Source organism: Schistocerca piceifrons, chromosome 3 (assembly GCF_021461385.2).
Source record: "Schistocerca piceifrons isolate TAMUIC-IGC-003096 chromosome 3, iqSchPice1.1, whole genome shotgun sequence".
Lineage (NCBI taxonomy): Eukaryota > Metazoa > Arthropoda > Insecta > Orthoptera > Acrididae > Schistocerca > Schistocerca piceifrons.
The window spans coordinates 801317369-801338702 of NC_060140.1; the positions used below are offsets into that span (position 1 = coordinate 801317369).

Genomic DNA, 21334 nt, shown 5'->3' on the forward strand with positions numbered 1-21334 from the left:
TTACAACAAATTACATTAACACAGATTGGTCTCTTGTAAACAACGTTTTATTTACAACAAAATTCCCGGACGTTAAGAAGACGGGAGTAAACATTATGAAAGAAATTGAAGAGTTGATGGCTGATTGGGACATTTCGCCGGTCACGTTGCACAGTTTTGTTTTTGTCTCCGACCAGGATGCCAATGTAATAACGGCTTTGGAAAATCACGGAAGGATTCTTTATGCTGCTCGTTGTATAAACACAGCACTTAGCCATACTTTCGATGAAGATAACTTCTTGTTAAATCATGCCCCGAACATCGCACCAACAACAAATACTGCAAAATGCATTGTAAGGCACATTAAGAAAAGTGGCCTCTGCTCGTCTTTGAAATCATCGTTGAAACAAGAGGTCTGCACACGCTGTAACAGTTTGTACACTATGCTGGAATCCTTACACACTCAGTATAACGAAGTTGCTGCTTTGCTGACGAAAAAGGACTCCGCTTACAGATTGCAAGGATACGACAATGAGCTTGCAGGAAAAATTGCGCATTTTCTGAGACCATTTAAAGAGGCGACAGACGAATTGGAAGGCGAAAAAGAACCGACGATCAAGTTAGTTCTTCTTTGGTTTCACAAACTGCAACAAATTTCCAGTGTCAGTGACATTGACTGTCAGGTGAGTAATTACTGCATTACTGAATTACTGATACGCGATAGATTTATATTTAACTGGCGTAATTGATGTGCTCTAACAGATATGTATATTTCAACAGGAGGTACAAAGGATTAAAAATCGAGCCTTGATTTTCGTTCGTGAGAGGATTGTGATCACTTCCAGACATAAAATTGCTACGTTTCTTTGTCCGTCATTCCGTGATCGTAATATGCTTGAAATATATGAAAAGCAGGAAATTCTTACCAATGTGCGACAAATGTGTGCTACTTACGCAGGTACAACATGCAATCATTAACATGATCGTTTTTGCATAGTTAGTGGATAGTGTATTATAGAGAAACGGGAACGTTATAATTCGTATAATATTCAATTAACGTAAAACACCTCGTTTTTACGGGAAAGTTTCGACGATTTCCATATCAGTTCTGTATTGTCTCGTTTGTTTATTATCATAGGTCCTTCAAGTACTGTGTCATCGCCACCCAGAAAGAGAGATCGTTTCAAGGAATGGAGGAACAAGAGATCATCCGCAGCAGATGAAGTAGATCTCTACATTTTAATGCACCCGGAGATGATGATGACATCTTAAAATGGTGGAGCAGACATGAAACAGATCTGCCAGGCCTGGCTGCAGTTGTAAGACGTATTTTATGCATCCCGGCAACAAGAGCACCTCGTGAAAGATGCCTTAGTAAAGCTGGCATTTTACTAACAAATCGCCGTAGCCAGTTAAATCCGGAACGCGCTAGTGATTTACCGCTGATCAACAATAACTATAATTTTGTTTCTGTTGCGAACAAGTGAAAAGTATGACAAGTTACGTCTGTAAATGCTTAATGTTGTTTGTATGCTTTCTTTATGAAGATGGTTGTCTTCTAGATTACAGGGATAGCACTTACTTAATGTTTCCTTTTAATGAAAGGAAAAATATATCTCTTGTTTGGAAATGAGATTCGTCTTCTACCCGCGATTGTATTGAAATATCATTTTACTTTCTAGGTGCTTTATGAATCTAGCTGTGTCACTTACCCGTTCTTGGAAACGTTACTTTTGTATTAAAAGAGAGAGAGAGACAGACAGAGATAATAGATTGTGTGTGTGTGTGTGTGTGTGTGTGTGTGTGTGTGTGTCTGTATGTGTGTGTGTGTGTGTGTGTGTGTGTGTGTGTGTGAGAGAGAGAGAGAGAGAGAGAGAGAGAGAGAGAGAGAGAGACGTTGGATTTGTCAGTACAGTGCAGCGAGCCGGAGCGAGGCGAGGTGAGACGCAGCGGTGACCGGTCATGCTCGGTTATCCGCATGTCCGAAATCCGGACATCAGACATGGGGCGAATACGTGACCGAGCCGAGTCGTGTGGGGCCGGACACGAGCGGCTCGGTCCCCCCGTCAACAGGCGAGCAGTGACCGGTCAAACATTGAGCGTTGCAGCACTCTAGTCGATACAGGTTAGATGATTGGCCCACGCTCAGACATCATTTCTGTGCGGACCTGTGCAGTACGCACATCTTGTGTTATATCTGCACTGTTTGTTGTCATGTCCAAACTGCAAAAAAAAATGGTTCAAATGGCTCTGAGCACTATGGGACTTAACATCTGTGGTCATCAGTCCCCTAGAATTTAGAACTACTTAAACCTAACTAACCTAAGGACATCACACACATCCATGCCCGAGGCAGGATGCGAACCTGCGACCGTAGCAGTCGCGCGGTTCCGGACTGAGCGCCTGAACCGCTAGACCACCGTGGCCGGCTCCAAACTGCAAACAGTTGCAGCATTGTAAGACGAAATGTCACAACACAAACTGGTGACAGCTTTGCTTACACTTTCCCCGTTCAAGTTTACAATTTTACTAAATCGACTGATGTCAATAAGTTCGCAGCACCCAATCATTTCAGTTAGTAACCCGTACTTCATACAGAAGATTTCAACATTACTTACGATACTTTGTTTATAGAGAAGAACTTTGGAGTGTAGGCTTCCTAATGTACTTTGTTGAGGAAAAAATGTTGAATCAAGACTTCTGCAGTTCATTCTGACACAGTCTCAATTTTCACACCTGTTTTTCACTGCCACCGTAATATTGATTTTACGCTTGATAACGACTCAAAGTACCATCTAATAAGTTTGCCTGGTGCCACATGGTGGATTCTGCCTCTGTCTTTGCTTCCTATAAGTTAGCAGTGCAGCTTGCATGTTGGTGGATGATGGTTCCTTCTTTAGTGGAGTAGACACGTAACACTTTCTTCATTTTGTCTCGTTGGTCGCCTTGCTCTACCTCCCCCGTGCAGTCAAAAAATGGTTGAAATGCCTCTAAGCACTATGGGACTTAACATCCGAGGTCATCAGTCCCCTAGACTTAGAACTACTTCAACCCGACTAACCAAAGGATATACACACACCCATGCCCGAGGCAGGATTCGAACCTGCGACCGTAGCAGCAGCGCGGTTCCGGACTGAAGCGCCTAGAACCGCTTGACCACAGCGGTCGGCTTTCCTGCAGACGTATTTACGTTTGTGCGAGGGCTACAGGACTCTTGTTGTTGTTGTCGTTGTTGTTATTGACGGATGGAACATACTGGTGTGCGTCTGCGTTGTTGGATTCGATAGCTGCGTCGGTAATCACTTAACCGATGGGTGCTTGAAGTGCGTCACTGTCCATTGCGACACAGTGATGCTGGTTTTGTGAAGTCTGTGCTGCAAAGGAGCTGCAGTCACCACCATGCATGGTGGTGATATCAAAGTAGCACATGTTTTAACTATATGACAGATGCTATGCAAGTTTATCGAATATCGGGACGAACTAGCATTGTTTGAACTGCACGAGCCCTACCCGAGCGAGGAGTGTTTACGCAGTCTGAACAGGCCGATCTTCTCACTGCGGCTTCTTGTAGCGAACTGTGCAGACTGTCGCCATTAGCTGACGAGGTATTGTTGAAGTGTTAGCGGTGTTCTCCAGTGACGGTGGTCAGCATTTCGTACCATTGGAAAAATCCTCCTGTCGGAGAACAAAGAAAGACGAGTAAAGAGGGGAACCAGCCGTCTCAATACTCATTCTATCTTCCTCATTAAAAATTATGGCGTGCGAACATGTTAACGCTCTTTTAATACAGAACATTCTTAATCAGTTTACCCAGTCACTCATTATGAGTAACCCTTCATAATCAGCATCTCCCTCTCACTGCCACTGTCTATATACTGTACGTCTCTCTCCCATTGTCTCTTTCATCCCATTGGCTTACAGAATATCCCACTGAAACGGTCTCCTCTCTCAGTTATACTGTCTGCTTTTGTCTTTGTTTCCTACAGCCACTGTCTTCATCATTCGTCAACAACTGAAAAATTGTTGGCGTTCCAACTCCTATTTTCTCCTAAACCCGCGTGTTTAATATTTCGGTCCAAAATACGCCCTCCCTTACACCTAGGTGTTAAAATTCGACGGTATGGGAGTGTCCAGACTGCCTCGAACCTATGTATGGTCTCCATCCAGCTGTTTCTTTCATTTCCACTGTCTCCTCTATCTCTCTCTCTCTCTCTCTCTCTCTCTCTCTCTCTCTCTCTCTCTCTGCCTCTCTCTGTGTGGCTCCCCCTACAGTTGTCCTCTTCGATCTCTCTTTCTCCTTATGTGCCATTTTCTCTTTCCCACCATTCTGTCCCCTCTTTCTGTGTCACTGGCACTGTCTCCTCCATCTTCTACCGCCACTGTCTCTCTGCTGCTCTCTTTCAGCAGAAGGAAGTGCGAGTATGTTCATATTCCAAAATGTTTGGTGAGGAAGAAGGAAGCAGTCTTGTGGCAGCTTGTTCTTCACTTTTCTGTCAGAGCCTTTCAAAGCCGAACATATTCGCCTTTTTCATGCTCCGACAGGAGTACATTTCCGCTGGTTCCTTTCTTTTCCTTGCTATAGCAGAGTGCGCTGCTTACAGAAAACGAATTCTACATGTCAGTTAAGTTATGACGGCTTATTTATATATTTCGACACATTTATATACTTTGTAAACAACAAGAACTTACACATAATATAAGGTTAATACAAAATCGTTTCCCTTACAATTTTTGTGTATAAATTGCTCACCGACTGCAGTTCATCAAAAACGTCAATTCTATTATCTGTATCTGAAAAGAGTAAAAATGTTATTAGAAATAGTTACTGATTTTCCAGTCTTTTCTATTTTACTTACTTTCCTGCGGTAATTTTAAGTTCTTTTGAGGAATGTTAACACCCTTATTAGCCCATCTTTTGTCACTGTAGTACCAGTCTGGACATATTAAGTTAATGCGAAAGTCTCAGAATCTGGCAGAAAACCCAAAGAGATTCTGATCATGCATAAAGCACACCAGTGGTAAGACTCAATCAATACCTTATAACACTTTGGATGCGAGATTACGCCAAGTATTACGCAATGCTCGCAGTTTAGTGTTACACTCTGTGAGGATATTTGTTTTTATTTGACCGTGTGATTACCTTTTTTTATTTATCGTGTCAGAAGCAAACTAAAAACAATATTAGATACATTACTACCTTCATACATACATTATGGTTTACAAATTAAACTAGTCAAGAATGAAATAAATGATTAGACACAGATTGTGTTGTCAAACATAAGATAATTTTAATCTATACAGTGGATTCCCAAAAATTTACAACGTCCAGTGCACTTTGTGTAGCGTTTACGAGGTCCTCCATGGTGCACACAGTTGGAGGTAATGTGCATAGTAGTAGATGTGTTGATGTCTGCACGGCAGCTCCGCAGTCACACTGGAGAGAGTCCACCTGAAAGCCCCACCTCTCCAGATAACTCTTGGATCTTGTGACAGAAGAACGCAGGCGGTGGACCATTTCTCTGTGTGGCCTGGGGGAAGAACTTCTTGCGGAATCAGCCACTCCTCCAGATGCTGGCATCTGACCTGCCATCTCTTCTCCCGGTGTTGATGTGGAATGTCAGCGAGTGGTTCTGTACTGTGAAGGAAGCTCTTCCTGGACACAAGTCTTTGCTGTGACGGTTGGTGGCCATGTAGTGGGTGGGCTTCGAATGTTAATGCCTTCTTCATTTCACTCCGTGCTGCTGTATCTCTTCGGATGTCCGGGGGGGGGGGGGGCTATGCCGGATAAGCAGTACAGTTTTTCCACAGGTGTGGCTCTTAGACAACCCGTAGTGACACGACATGTCTCATTCAGAGCAACATCAACTTTCTTTGTATGTGTAGATCTGCACCATACTGGGCAAACGTACTCAGCTGCAGAGTAGCAGAGGGCTAATGCGGATGTGCGCACTGTGTCTGGCTTTGCTCCCCATGTTGTTCCAGTCAGCTTCCTAACCACATTGTTCCTGGCAGCCACTTTTTGCTTTGTTTTTAAGCAGTGTTCCTTATATGTAAGAGCACGGTCCAGAGTGACTCCGAGGTATTTTGGAGTCTTGCAGTGTTCTAAAGAGGTTCCTTCCCAATCTATCTGCAAGGTTCTACTAGCCTGTCTGTTTCGGAGGTAGAAAGCACAGGTCTGGGTCTTAGAAGGATTTGGTTTGAATTGATTGTCCCTGTAATAGGCAGTTAATTCTTTCAGAGAATCAGTTAGCTTCCGCTCCACCCTCTCAAAGCTGTGATCTTGTGCTGTGATTGCTCGGTCATCTGCATATATGAAGCTTTGTGTTCCTTCTGGTAACGGCTGGTCATTAGTGTATATATTGAAGAGGGTGGGTGCCAGTACACTGCCCTGTGGCAGCCTATTTTTCTGCTGCCTCCATCTGCTTCTTTGTCCTTGGTATTCCACAAAATATCTTCGGTTTTGCAGAAGATTTCTAATTAGGCAGGTTAGTTTGTAGTCCTTGGTGAGGTTGTATAGCTTCAGCAACAAGAGTCTGTGGTTGACAGTGTCGTAGGCAGCTGAAAGATCTATAAACACCGCTCCTGTTATCTGCCGCCTTTGGAAGCCGTCCTCAATATGCTGTGTCAAATTCAACACCTGTGCTGTGCAGCTCTTCTCTTGTCTAAATCCTGCCTGTTGAGGGATCAGTAATGGTTCTATCATATCTGTAATTCTTTGGAGGATCAACATTTCCAGTACCTTATACAGGTTGCATAGGAGGGAGATTGGCCTATAGCTTTTGGGGTCATCCTGGTCTTTCCCTGGTTTATGTATAGCTATAATTTTTGCTTTCCGCGAAGATTTTGGTATCTTGCCGCTCTTGACACAATTATTCATTAGCTCGACTAGGCAGCACTTTGCGCCTGGACCAAAGTTCTTGATCTGTTCACTTCTTATGTCATCTACCCCTGCTGCTTTTCCGACTTTGCACTTATTTAGAGCTGAGTCGAGCTCATTCAAACTCAATGGTCGAGACAGAGTGTTTCCCTCTTGTTCGGGCTCCCTTTCCAGGGTTCGTCTCCCAATTTTACTGGTATGGTCAGGTTTACCATTTTTCAAAAGCTGGTGTGCGATCTGGTCTGCCTTCACATATGTATGCGTATTGGGTTGGGAGGGATCATTGTTAAGGTGTCGTAACAATCTCCAGGCCTTTTGACTACATCTACTCATCTCACAGTCTGTCATCAGTTTAATCCACTGTACTCTCTGCGCCTCAGAGATTGAGGAGAGAGTATTTTGCGCAGCCAAATAAGTCTCCTCGCTATAAGGGTTTTCTTCATATAGTCGATAGTATCCGTCCAGCAGGGCAGCTGTTTCAGGTGTCACACCCTGCAGATACATCGTGCTACACCCTCTTGGAATTGATGCCCGGGAGCAATGTTTGACAGTTTGAACGAAGCTGTCATACTCATCAGGAATAGGTCGCACAGACTTAATCTTCTTGTCCAGCATCTTAGCAAATTTTATCCAATCACCTTTCTTGACATTGTATCTCCGTTTGAAATTCACCTCCTGTGGCCTTATTGCTGGAAGAACTTGACACAGTAGTGGCCTGTGTTGCGTCTTTGGTATGGGCGAGCACACTGATTTGGAGCAAAGCTGTGTGATGTCTTCACTCACAAAGGGGAGGTCAGGGTTAAATCCACGTTGCCACCTGCCACTGTTGAAGGAACGGGGTAGCTTTCTGTCGTGTATAAGAGACAACTGGCAGGATTCAGCCCAGGAGAGGACTGCCTCCCCATTTTCGTCATCTTCAGAGTATCCCCACAAATGATTATGGCTGCTAAAGTCACCGATTACTACAGACATCTTGCTGTTATGGAAGTTCCTGGTTGGTGTGAAGGAAAATACAGCCGAAGGAGGCTTATACACAGAGGTAACCACGCAGTTACTCAGCTCCACTGAGATGACTTCGATGTTATTTTCTACGGTGCAGTGAGCACTGATTATCTGAAGACTTGGTCTTACAAATATAGTACTTCCATACTGAGAGTGCGGTGTTTCTGCAGCTAGTTTCATGCCCGGTATTTTTGGTCGTCTCTGTCGCTCATCTCTATGCGTCTCTTGTATACACAGGACGTTGCATTTCTTGTCGCGGCATAGGTTTGATAACAGATGTTCTTTGGCTGATGATATGCCTTCAATATTTATAGATATGATAGTTAAAATTGGCTCTGATAAGGACTGTTTATTTACTCGCATGTTTGTTTGCTTCTGGTGTGAGAGAATCAGCCGTCTAGGTATACCTAGACGCCCAGGGGACGCCCGGACGTGTAAGGCTTAGTTGTCAGGACACACCCTTCGTGGAGGCTTCTCTCATGTCCCCCTGTGATTACCTAATGGGTAGATGGTATCGAACAGTAATTTCGTATCTATGGCAATTAATGGATATCTGAAAGGTTTTATTCTGGAAGTAATGAAAGTAGTGAAGTTCACGTGAATGAAACAACAAACGGTCGCCAGCCTAATTGGGCATAAAAATTTGAAACATTAAGTTGAAAGAAAAATGAAACTGAATTGCTAATGTGACTTTAATTAATACTCCTTTTATACAGTCCAATGAATACACCCGACTACCGGACGAACTGAGTAGTGGGTAGCAGTGGTTACCATTTCCACAAATCAGCAACCATAGGATGTTAAATGATGTTTTACTCATAGCAAAAATGGTTTCTATCTCAATCATTAACCAATTCAGCACTAAGATGTTACTCAAGACATCAAGAGGCTAAAATTGGCCATGACAAGAGCTCTGGTTTAACTAACATACAAACACCACAAATGAAGTTAAATAACATTACATAAACACTTTTTATGCTCTCACTATTATGTAAATGTGTCAGATTTCTTTAGTAACTGCAATATTCTGTTCATCTTTCTTATGATTGAAAAGAATATGGTGGGGACCGATAAACTGAAACTGTCTTTACAGGCAAATTCTGTGACTATTTCAGAAGCAAATTGCAATTTGCCAATATTGGTTTCGAACCCCACTTGAAATAATTTATATGTTCATTCTTTAAAGCAAATAATTCAAATATTAAGTTCAATTAACTTCAGAAAATAGTTCATAGTAATAACCAAAGCAAAATTACTTTCATATCAGTCAATTTGTGTGCCTTTCTCACTACCAGTGAAGCAGGTAATTTAACTAGCAACATTTATACACTTTGGCACTGAACTCTGGCACATTTAATGCATAGACATATCAATAGTTATTCAGTAACAGGATACTCGGTCTTTTGCAGGTTTAGGATGACACCCTGTATTGGTTTCACGATAAGGATAATTTTAAGGTTCACACACATGTTTAAACCACTGGAATTATTATTGAAAACCACTCACATAAACATACTGGTCCATATTATGATACATATCTGAATTCCTGAAGCAGGCGGAGCAGTGGCGCAATAGTGGTGGCAAGCACTTGGCGGCTGTCTGGTCTCACACTCTTGCTGTTGAATACTCTTTATAAATTCTTCTTGGCGACGTATTATCCTCGTTTTAGAGCCATTCCGTAATGACAAGAGCACCATACGACAGCCGAAACCACATCCGAGGCAATTTCAATATAAATTGGCTTTCAAATGCCTCACTCGACACCCTCGATGTTAACCTTCCAACGGCTAGCCACTGACTATATAAAGTGCTCACCCGTCCAGATCGACCGCCAAAACCAACTTTTAACGCGCGCCAGGCCACTTCCATAGTGGGTGGAGTTTCCTACACCGTTTATACTATACAATACAAATTCCCTAAGCATGAACTAGCATTCAGAATACAATTTCTCTTTCTGCACAACCACAGTTTATAAAGTTTAATTATTTTTAAACATTATTTTAGTTTCCATAATACACAAATTACACACTTCAACTTTCTCTCTGATAATTCAATGATCTTCATTAGTAAAGACCAAGCACTTCATAGTCTCATACACATAATTACACAGTATAAATTAGTTACAATCGATATTGGTATTACAACCTTCACTCCGCGATAACAATGGTTAAGTCACTGATGACAGTGCCACTAAACCACAGTTATTAAACACAGTTTTCGGAAACTCCTTCACCAAAGAAGACGAAGTAAATGTTACTGAATTCAAATCAAGAACAACTGCGAAGATGAAAAAAGTAGAAGTAGATATTCTCGGTGTAGCAAAGCAGCCTAAATCAATAACGGCAAGGCCTTCGGCACAGACTGTTTACCAGTCAGGTTCCTTTCTGAGTACGCCGATGCCAAAGCTTCATATTTAGCAATTATATACAACCGATCGCTCACAGAAAGTTCGATACCTAAAGACTGGAAAATTTCTCAAGTCACACCAATACCCAAAGAGGGAAATAGGAGTAATCCTCTGAATTACAGGCCCATATCACTAACGTTGATTTGCAGTAGGGTTTTGGAACATATACTGTGTTCGAACATTATAAATTACCTCGAAGAAAACGATCTAGTGACACATAGTCAGCACTGATTTAGGAAACATCGTTCTTGTGAAACACAACTAGCTCTTTATACGCATGAAATAATGAGTGCTATGGACAGGGTATGTCAAATTTATTCCATATTTTTAGATTTCCAGAAAGCTATCGACACCGTTCCTCACAAGCGTTTTCTAACAAAACTGCGTACCTATAGATTATCGCCTCAGTTGTGCGACTGGATTCGTGATTTACTGTCAGATAGGTCACAGTTTGTAGTAATAGACGGAAACTCATCGAGTAAAACAGAAGTAATATCCGGCGTTCCCCAAGGAAGAGTTATATGCTCTCTATTGTTCCTGATCTACATCAAGATGTATGAAGTTATTCACATGAGTACTAAAATAAATTTTGTATTATCGCGAAATAGAGGAGATAGTGTCACATACATGATCCGTGGATTAGAGTGGCCTCATTAAAACAAAGGCGTATTTCGTTGCGACGGGATCTTCCCATGAAATTTCAATCGCCATTTTTCTCCAGCGATTGCAATAACGTTCTGTTAGCACCCACCTACATAGGGAGAGATGATCATCACGATAAAATGACAGAAATCAGGGCTCGCACAGAAAAATTTAAGTGTTCGTTTTTCCCGTGCCCCGTTCGAGAGTGAAACGGTAGAGGGGAAAAATTCAAATGGCTCCAAGCACTATCGGACTTAATATCTAAGGTCATCAGTCCCCTAGACTTAGAACTACTTAAACCTAGTTAACATAAGGACATCACACGCATCCATGCCAGAAGCGGGATTCTAACCTGCGACCGTAGCAGCAGCACGGTTCCGGACTGAAGCGCCTAGAACCGCTCGGCCACAGCGGCTGACGGTAGAGAGACAGCTTGAAGGCGGTTCATTGAACCCTCTTCCAGGCACTTAGTTGTGAATAGCGAGGTAATCACTTAGATGTGGATGTAGATGTAGTAGGCAAAACAATCCCGCAACTTTTGGATACAGCACTAATAGTATCCTGCTTCACACAGTCACGTCATTTTAGTATTTGTGGCGTAACGTTGCAAAGCGACACGGAACAGAACGAGCGTCTGAGTATTGCGGTAGGGAAGGCGAATGGTCGACTTCGGTTTATCTACATCTACATCCATACACCGCAAGCCACCTGACGGTGTGTGGTGGAGGGTACCCTGAGTACCTCTATCGGTTCTCCCTCCTATTCGAGTGTCGTATTATTCGTGGAAAGAAAGATTGTTGGTATGCCTCTGTGTGGGCTCTAATCGCTCTGATTTTATGCTCATGGTCTCTTCGCGAGATATAGTCGGAGGGAGCAATTTACTGCTTGACTCCTCGGTGAAGGTATGTTCTCGAAACATCAACAAAAGCCCGTACCGAGCTACTGAGCTTCTCTCTTGCTGAGTCTTCCACTGGAGTCTATCTACCATCTCCATAACGCTTTCGCGATTACTAAATGATACTGTAACGAAGCGCGCTGCACTGCGTTGGATCTTCTCTATCTCTTCTATCAACACCGGTGAGCAGTATTCAAGCAGTGGGCGAACAAGTGTACTGTAACCTACTTCCTTTGTTTTCGGACTGCATTTCTTAAGATTATTCCAATGAATCTCAGTCTAGCATCTGCTTTACCGACGATTAATATTATATGGTCATTCCATTTTAGATCTCCTAATGACTACTCCCAGATAAATTTATGGAATTAACTGCTTCCAGTTGCTGACCTGCTATATTGTAACTAAATGATAAAGAATCTTTCTTTCTATGTATTCGCAGCACATTACACTTGTCTTCATTGAGATTCAATTGCCATTCCCTGCACCATGCCTCAATTCGTTGCAGATCCTCCTGCATTTCAGTACAATTTTCCATTGTTACAACCTCTCGATATACTGCAGCATCATCCACAAAAAGCCTCAGTGAACTTCTGATGTTATCCACAAGGTGATTTATATATATTGTGAATAGCAACGGTCCTACGACACTCCCCTGCGGCACACCTAAAATCACTCTTACTTCGGAAGATTTCTGTCCATTGGGAATGACATGCTGCGTTCTGTTATCTAGGAACTCTTCAATCCAATCACACAATTGGTCTGATAGTCCATATGCTCTTACTTTGTTCATTAAACGACTGTGGGGAACTGTATCAAACGCCCTGCGGAGGTCAAGAAACATGGAATCTACCTGGGAACCCCTGTTTAGGGCCCTCTGAGTCTCGTGGACAAATAGCGCGAGCTGGGTTTCACACGATCGTCTTTATAGAAACCCATGCTTATTCCTACAGAGTAGATTTCTAGTCTCCAGATAAGTCATTATACTCGAACATAATACGTGTTCCAAAATTCTACAACTGATCGACGTTAGAGATATAGGTCTATAGTTCTGCACATCTGTTCGACGTCCCTTCCTGAAAACGGGGATGACCTGTGCCCTTTTCCAGTCGTTAGGAACGCTACGCTCTTCTAGAGACCTACGGTACACCGCTGCAAGAAAGGGGCAAGTTCCTTCGCGTACTCTTTGTACAATCGAACTGGTATCCCATCAGGTCCAGCGGCCTTTCCTCTTTTGTTTTAATTGTTTTTCTATCCCTCTGTCATGTATTTCGATATCTACCATTTTGTCATCTCCGCGACAATCTAGAGAAAGAACTACAGTGCTATCTTCCTCTGTGAAACAGCTTTGGAAAAATACATTTAGTACTTCGGTCTTTAGTCTGTCATCCTCTGTGTCAGTACCATTTTGGACACAGTGTCTGGACATTTTGCTTTGATCCACCTACCGCTTTGACACAAGACCAAAATTTCTTAGGATTTTCTGCCAAGTCCGTACATAGAACTCTGCTTTCAAATTCATTGAACGCCTCTCGCATGGCCCATCTCACACTACATTTCGCTTCGTGTAATTTTTGTTTGTCTGCAAGGCTTTGGCTACGTTTATGTTTGCTGTGAAATTCCCTTTGCTTCCGTAGCAGTTTTCTAACTTGGTTGTTGTACCACAGTGGCTCTTTTCCATCTCTTACGATCTTGCTTGGCACATATCAAATGCATATTGGGAGAACCATAGGAAAGTGTGGTTTGCCTGTAAAGGAGACCGCATATAGGACGCTTGTGCGACCTATTCTTGAATACTGCTCGAGTGTTTGACATCCGTACCGAGTCGGAGTAAAGGAAGTCACCGACGCAAATCAGAGACGGTCTGCCAGATTTATTAGTGGTTGATTCGAATAACCCGCAGGTTTTACAGACATGCTCCGGTAACTCAAAAGCGAATTGTTGGAGGAAAATTGACATTATTTTGGAGGAACACAGCTGAGAAAACTTAGAGAATAAGCATTGGAAGCTGACTGCAGAACGATTCTACTGCCTCCAACATACCCTCTGCGTAAGGACCATGGACACAAGATACAAGAAATCAGGACTCATATGGAGGCTTATAGATGGTCATTCCACTCTCGCTGTGTTTGCGAGTGGAACAGGAAAGGAAATGACTAGTATTGGTACGGGGTACCCTCCACCACGCACCGTACGGTGGACTGCAGAAAATCTGTGAAGCTGGAGATGCAGATATTTGAATAGCCGTGAACTGCCCGTTATGCAGAGATAGTGCGCCATAAAGTTTCATTGGTGGAGAAATACTGGTTAAAATCATAGTTTGGTTACATCAGAACCGTTTCGGTGCTCCTAGAATCCTTGCCATGTGCTCACTACGTCAGTTAAAACCACATTTACGCCGCAGAATGGATATAACGTGCATATACAACATAACTTTGAATCTCTTGATCTCGGTATCGGGTAATGCCATCGAGAAAATGTTCAAGGTTCCCAAAAAACATTATTTTAAGAACATATTGTAGAAATTTCGACGATTTTCACTGACTAGAAATGTATTATACAAGTGGCGATCACCACTTTTGTACTATTGCTACCCAAAAATCAGGGGTTTTCGGGTGTATCTACAAAACGGATGCAGATGTTCGAAGACGGTTCAAATGGTTCAAATGGGTCTGAGCACTATTGGACGTAACATCTGAGGTCATCAGTCCCCTAGAACTTAGAACTACTTAAACTTAACTAACCCAAGGACATAACACACATCCATGCCCGAGGCAGGATTCGAACTTGCGACCGTAGTGGTCGCGCGGTTCCAGACTGAAGCGCCTAGACCCGCTCGGCCACGCCGGCCGGCTCGAAGACGGGAAAATGGCGTTTCTAGATGAATGTCTATGTAATATACAGTTAAATTTGAGTTATTTGCTATGGTTGGTTATTTAGATAATTGCGGCCCACAGTGCAAAAACTGCTAAAAGTTATTTTTTCAGTTTTGCACATAAGTAAGGTAAGTTTGAACCACTGGATCTCTGTAACGGATATGTTATCGAAAAAAGTTTCGAATTTTCCCGAGAATATCAGCTTAACAACATATGGTAAATATTTCTACGATCTGCCATGGATAGAAATTATAGAACTGGACATCCCCAGAAAATTGATGTTTTTTTCAGTGTTTCCTCAGGAACAGCCAATGAGCAAATGGTACTAACCTGAGATGCACTCTCGACCATACCCAATGAAAAAGAAGGAACCGATTTGCTCTGTTTGCTTGGGCTGAAGGAAGTGTATAATGTTAAAATTTTTATTCTGTACTGTAGGATACATACAGTGCTCCCGTTCTTCCGATGGGTATACAAACGGTCGCTATGCGAAGAGCTATCCAAAACACTTGAACCCTTATCTCTGTGATCAATAGAACTCCCAGATAATATCTCTGAAAAATCGTAGTTTCGCGCGTGGCTTTTTGGACGGTATTTGTACCGTGCATGAAAGTGCACGGACCGATAATACAGACCACGTAGACATGGGAATGTCAGGAATCCATAGTTGTGATTTACATGCCTCTTAATCTGGACATTAGACCATGTCTTTACGTAGAACAGATCTCCAGAGTCATACGTAGGGTGCCACTTAACCTGTAAGTTACACAAGTAATGTCAGTATCTATACCTATCTTAGTGCATAACACATCCATTACAGATATGGAAAAAATATTATGACACTTAATTCGAGCGTCCACAGTCATGTTTCATGCGCACCTTAACCTGTAAGTTGCACCAATATTGTCAATATCTGTGCCTATTTTGAAAAATAATACACACAATTTAGACATGGAAATAACATTGTGATACTTAATTCGAAAGTCTGCTTTGCTTTCTAAAAAGTGGGGTAAAAATGTCGAACTTCAGTCGCCACCAAGAAGGCTGCAGAAGATAGCTGACTCAGGGGTACATAGTGATTGGCTGTTTCGCTTTAATCGTTAGTAGAATACTGGTTGTGATTGGCTTAAAAGCTCTCTGACTGACCTCTTTTCAATAAAAAGACATAGTTTAAGAGACAGATTATCATGATGATGTGGTCCGAGCGCCGCTACCATTGCTGCAGCCCTCTCCCTGCACGTAATTGACCGCAGAGGAACGGATCTTGGTCGAATTTGTCTCGAAGCCATGTTGACCTACTACTGAGTGCGAAATCCAGCAAACAAAGTGAACGTAACCTCGTTTAGAGTCTGACGAAATCACAAGGTCAGTTAACTATGCAGGCTGGGATAAGAAACTTCGTGTCAAAACATAATATAAAAGGACCTGCATATTTATCATTCAGATATTTTCTTTTGGGATTACTTAAAGGTTCTGGAGCAACCTCTGTGCATTTAGTTCTACCTGTATTTTCCGAATTAAGTAGATATTGGGACTTCTGATCTACAGTTATTTTATTATCTCAGCTATTACCTGGCTAAGCCCGCCCAGAGGTGCACCGAATATGCCTCATCATGCATCACAAATTTCTCAGTAGTGCGGTGAACAGCCGCTACATAATGTTAAGATAAGTGTTGATTGAACTACAGGATGTACATTAAGTCCGGGCCGGCCGGGGTGGCCGAGCGGTTCTAGAAGCTACAGTCTGGAACCGCGCGATCGCTACGGTCGCAGGTTCGAATCCTGCCTCGGGCATGGATCTCTGTAATGTCCTTAGGTTATTTAGGTTTAAGTAGTTCTAAGTTCTAGGGGACTGATGACCTCAGATGTTAAGTCCCATAGTGCTCAAAGCCATTTTTTTTAACATTAAGTCCGGGAACACTTTCAATTATTTATTGCACAAGAACTAAGCATTGTACAGATGTCATACATATTGCATTTTGAAGAGAAACTATGGAAGTTTTTTTTTTTTATTTCAAACATTCGATATGCGGACAATGAGTGACGTGGCAGACGTCAATACGGCATTCGAATTCTTGCCATGCCCGTCCCAGCATGGCTTCGTCGACTGTGGCAGTCGCTTCCTGTATTTTCTCCCGTATCTCTGCCACATCACGTGGTAGAGACGGTACCAACACCAGATATTTAATGTGTCTCCACAGAAAAAAGTTACACGGGTGAGATCTGATGATCGAGGAGTCCATTTCATGAAACAGCTATCCCCTTCTGCAGCACGGCCGATCCATCGATCCGGCAGCTCCGTATTCAGGTACCCACGAACTTCGCAATGAAAATGGGATGGAACCCCATCCTGCTGAAAGATGAACTGAGAGTCCGATTGCATTTGAGGCATCAGTCATTGCTGCAACATGTCCAAGTAGGAATATCCAGTGACAGTGCTCTCGGCGAAGAAGAACTGCCCGTACAGTTTTCGACGTGATAAGGCACAAAAACATTAAATACAATGCATTCTTGTGGGTGCTTTGTACCCCAGATTCGACAGTTATGCCTGTTCACTTTGCCATTAGTGTGAAAAGTGGCTTCGTCGCTAAAAATTAAGCGATCAACAATGCCATCCCCATCCTCATTCAACTGATGCAACTGCGAACAAAACTCAAAACGCTTGTTTTTGTCCTCGTCATTGGGCTTCTGCACTAGCTCCAGTTTGAATGGCTTCATAGACAGCTTCTGTCACAGGACTTTCCACACTGTCACTGGAGTCATTTCGAGAACACGGGTTGCACGACGCACCGATTTCTTTGAACTCCTTATGAATGTCTCTCGCACCCGCTCCACATTCACTTCACCCACACTGGCCCGGCCACTTCTCTTTGTCGGGCACAAGCAAGCCATCGTAACGAATTTGTTGTGCCAGTAATAAATGGGCTTTCTTGTTGGAGGCTTCCTACCGTACTTGGTTCTAAACATCCGTTGAACAGCTGTATCACACTTGTTTGTGTCGAACTACAACACACAGAAAGCTCGCTCCGCACCTGTTTGCGACTAGCGCTGACTATCGGCAAATTACCAAACTACGCTGTGGCGGTATACATGAAAAAAGCTTTCAGGGTTTCTCTTCAAAATGACATATGTATGATATCTGTACAATGTTTGGTTCTTGTGCAATAAATAGTTGAAAGTGTTCCCGGACTTTATGTAAACCCTGTATTTCCGGGTTAGTGTATTTCGGCCACCCTGTATCCTACTCTGTTCCATTCTATTCTAGTGCTCCAGTGTTTACAGCCCTTTTGAGAACCGACTGATGAAGAAATTTTTTAGGCTCTTATACGCAAAAAAGAAGTGTAACAGCGATTTTGGGGGAAGTTTTTTCGGGGAAGTTAAATATGAACTGTTAGAATAGAGTTGACGATACCGTCAAAGTTTTCGGGTAAATTCATGCAACCGGTAACTGAATCATATTTTATTATTTCGAAATACTTCTCAGTATGCTTTGTTCGGTGACTTAAAGAATACAACGTAGATTTATATTCGATACCCCAGATCGTTGGAGGCTGGAAATAAAAGTGTGGTTTAAGACGTGGATCTATACTCGAGACTCCAGATAGTTGGAGGCTGGAAATATAAGTATGGTTTTAGAATACCGGCAGCTAACAAAAAAATAACGCAATAGCAGCACTAGAACGATAAGTAACTACAAGCCTTCATTATCGTATTATAACACCTACAATAACGAAAGTAATGAGAAACTACCGTATAAAAGTAGAAGAAAAAATATGGTAATCAACTTCTATGCACATATTTGCAAGCGTATCCAGGACCAGAAACCAGTGTGATAACACACCACGTATGATATTTAATTAGGTGATGGACACATATAATGTTGGATGACATCAGTAAAACAAACAATACTATTTTAGAAAGATTAGAAGACGTAGAAGATGTTTTAAGGTTAAACTTAAAACGTCATAGCGAACATTGACTGACTTGTATTTCATTTCAAACGAAGAATTCTTTGTGTAATACCTCTGAGGTGTTATGCATAAAAGTATTAACTCCTAATTTATATACACAACAGCCATGAAATTATTTCTTCTGCGAAATATATGAGACGAAAGAGAATTATAAACACAGAAATATGACTTTTATTTGTGAATTGCTTCGAGGTTTGCTGGTTATGCCGTGCGTGATAGATTGGCGGAAGGTAAGTGTTCGCTACAACGAACGGGAAACGTTTTGTATTGTTCCCACGAAATTACATTTGCAATGCGGATTCGCATGCGTGAAAGACCGAAATCGATAATCCGTTCCACGTAGTTCCTCTTCTGTCGCTTTCTATCACCGCATCGTGTGTCTAGTGCTCCAAGATTATCCTGTCCGATGTTCTGTGATTCATACATCCACACACAACTTGTTTTCTTTTTTCGTCTTGCATTCTATCAGCTTCTGGAAATGTATTCATTATCATTGGATTTGTGTTGATGGACGGCCACAGCAGTGAGGACATGGTGGTTAAAATTTGTAATGTGACAAACAACGTTTCAGTTGAGTAGGTCAAAAAAAAAAAAAATTCGTAGCAGAGTGCTGCCATCTGGTGTTAAAATAATCCGATGTATTTTACGATATGTCACTCGCACCTTCTTTGCATTCTCATTAGCTGTTCATTCCTTAGAACTTCCTCCGCCTCTTTGCATCCAGTAGGCACGTAACCAAGAATTCATGAATACTTCTACAGTCCGACCTCATTCAGATCTCAGCACAAGCGTTTGGTAAGGAATTTCTTTCGTGAACAATCAGTATGTTTTCAGTAGTCAAACACTGGGCAGAGAACACCATTTGATTTATCTCCAGCTGTAATATATGATATTTCAGAGAGTTATTGCTGGGCATCTGACAGCAAAAGGATTGAGGTGGGTCGTTGTAACGGGAAACAACAGCGAGCTACAAATTATTTTGGACATGTGTAACAGACATTTCATGTGTTATCATCCTCCATCCACTCAATTTATACAAAAATAACGTACCGTGTGCCGGAATTAATTATCCTTTCAACTACAAGCTGCTCTATGGAAAACAAAATTAATTGGAGAGGAGTTAGCTTGTACTGAGAGTCAAACATACAGACACGTTTTATGCGCCTGGTCTGTTTCCCTGCCGAGAAAGGGATGATGCTATACTACATAAGTGTTACTATCCTTCGTTGATTACATTGTTAACAACATCTACATCAACATCTACATCTACATCTACATTTATACTCCGCAAGCCACCCAACGGTGTGTGGCGGAGGGCACTTTACGTGCCACTGTCATTACTTCCCTTTCCTGTTCCAGTCGCGTATGGTTCGCGGAAAGAACGACTGTCTGAATGCCTCCGTGCGCGCTCTAATCTCTCTAATTTTACATTCGTGATCTCCTCGGGAGGTATAAGTAGGGGGAAGCAATATATTCGATACCTCATCCAGAAACGCACCCTCTCGAAACCTGGCGAGCAAGCTACACCGCGATGCAGAGCGCCTCTCTTGCAGATTCTGCCACTTGAGTTTGTTAAACATCTCCGTAACGCTATCACGCTTACCAAATAACCCTGTGACGAAACGCGCCGCTCTTCTTTGGATCTTCTCTATCTCCTCCGTCAACCCGACCTGGTACGGATCCCACACTGATGAGCAATACTCAAGTATAGGTCGAACGAGTGTTTTGTAAGCCACCTCCTTTGTTGATGGACTACATTTTCTAAGGACTCTCCCAATGAATCTCAACCTGGTAGCCGCCTTACCAACAATTAATTTTATATGATCATTCCACTTCAAATCGTTCCGCACGCATACTCCCAGATATTTTACAGAAGTAACTGCTACCAATGTTTGTTCCGCTATCATATAATCATACAATAAAAGATCCTTCTATCTATGTATTCGCAATACATTACATTTGTCTATGTTAAGGGTCAGTTGCCACTCCCTGCACCAAGTGCCTATCCGCTGCAGATCTTCCTGCATTTCTCTACAATTTTCTAATGCTGCAACTTCTCTGTATACTACAGCATCATCCGCTAAAAGCCACATGGAACTTCCGACACTATCTACTAGGCCATTTATATATATTGTGAAAAGCAATGGTCCTATAACACTCCCCTGTGGCACGCCAGAGGTTACTTTAACGTCTGTAGACGTCTCTCCATTGATAACAACATGCTGTGTTCTGTTTGCTAAAAACTCCTCAATCCAGCCACACAGCTAGTCTGATATTCCGTAGGCTCTTACTTTGTTTATCAGGTGACAGTGCGGAACTGTATCGAACGCCTTCCGGAAGTCAAGAAAAATGGCATCTACCTGGGAGCCTGTATCTAATATTTTCTGGGTCTCATGAACAAATAAAGCGATTTGGGTCTCACACGATCGCTGTTTACGGAATCCATGTTGATTCCTACATAGTAGATTCTGGGTTTCCAAAAACGACATGATACGCGAGCAAAAAACATGTTCTAAAATTCTACAACAGATCGACGTCAGAGATATAGGTCTATAGTTTTGCGCATCTGCTCGACGACCCTTCTTGAAGACTGGGACTACCTGTGCTCTTTTCCAATCATTTGGAACCTTCCGTTCCTCTAGAGACTTGCGGTACACGGCTGTTAGAAGGGGGGCAAGTTCTTTCGCG

General features: G+C 42.4%; 1 protein-coding gene across 1 annotated transcript in view; it reads left to right on the forward strand.

The window, feature by feature from the left end:
* The window catches only part of LOC124788002 (prolactin-releasing peptide receptor-like), a 308967-nt gene that overhangs the window by 256078 nt on the left and 31555 nt on the right, over window positions 1–21334 (forward strand). The gene's annotated exons all lie outside the window — the stretch shown is intronic.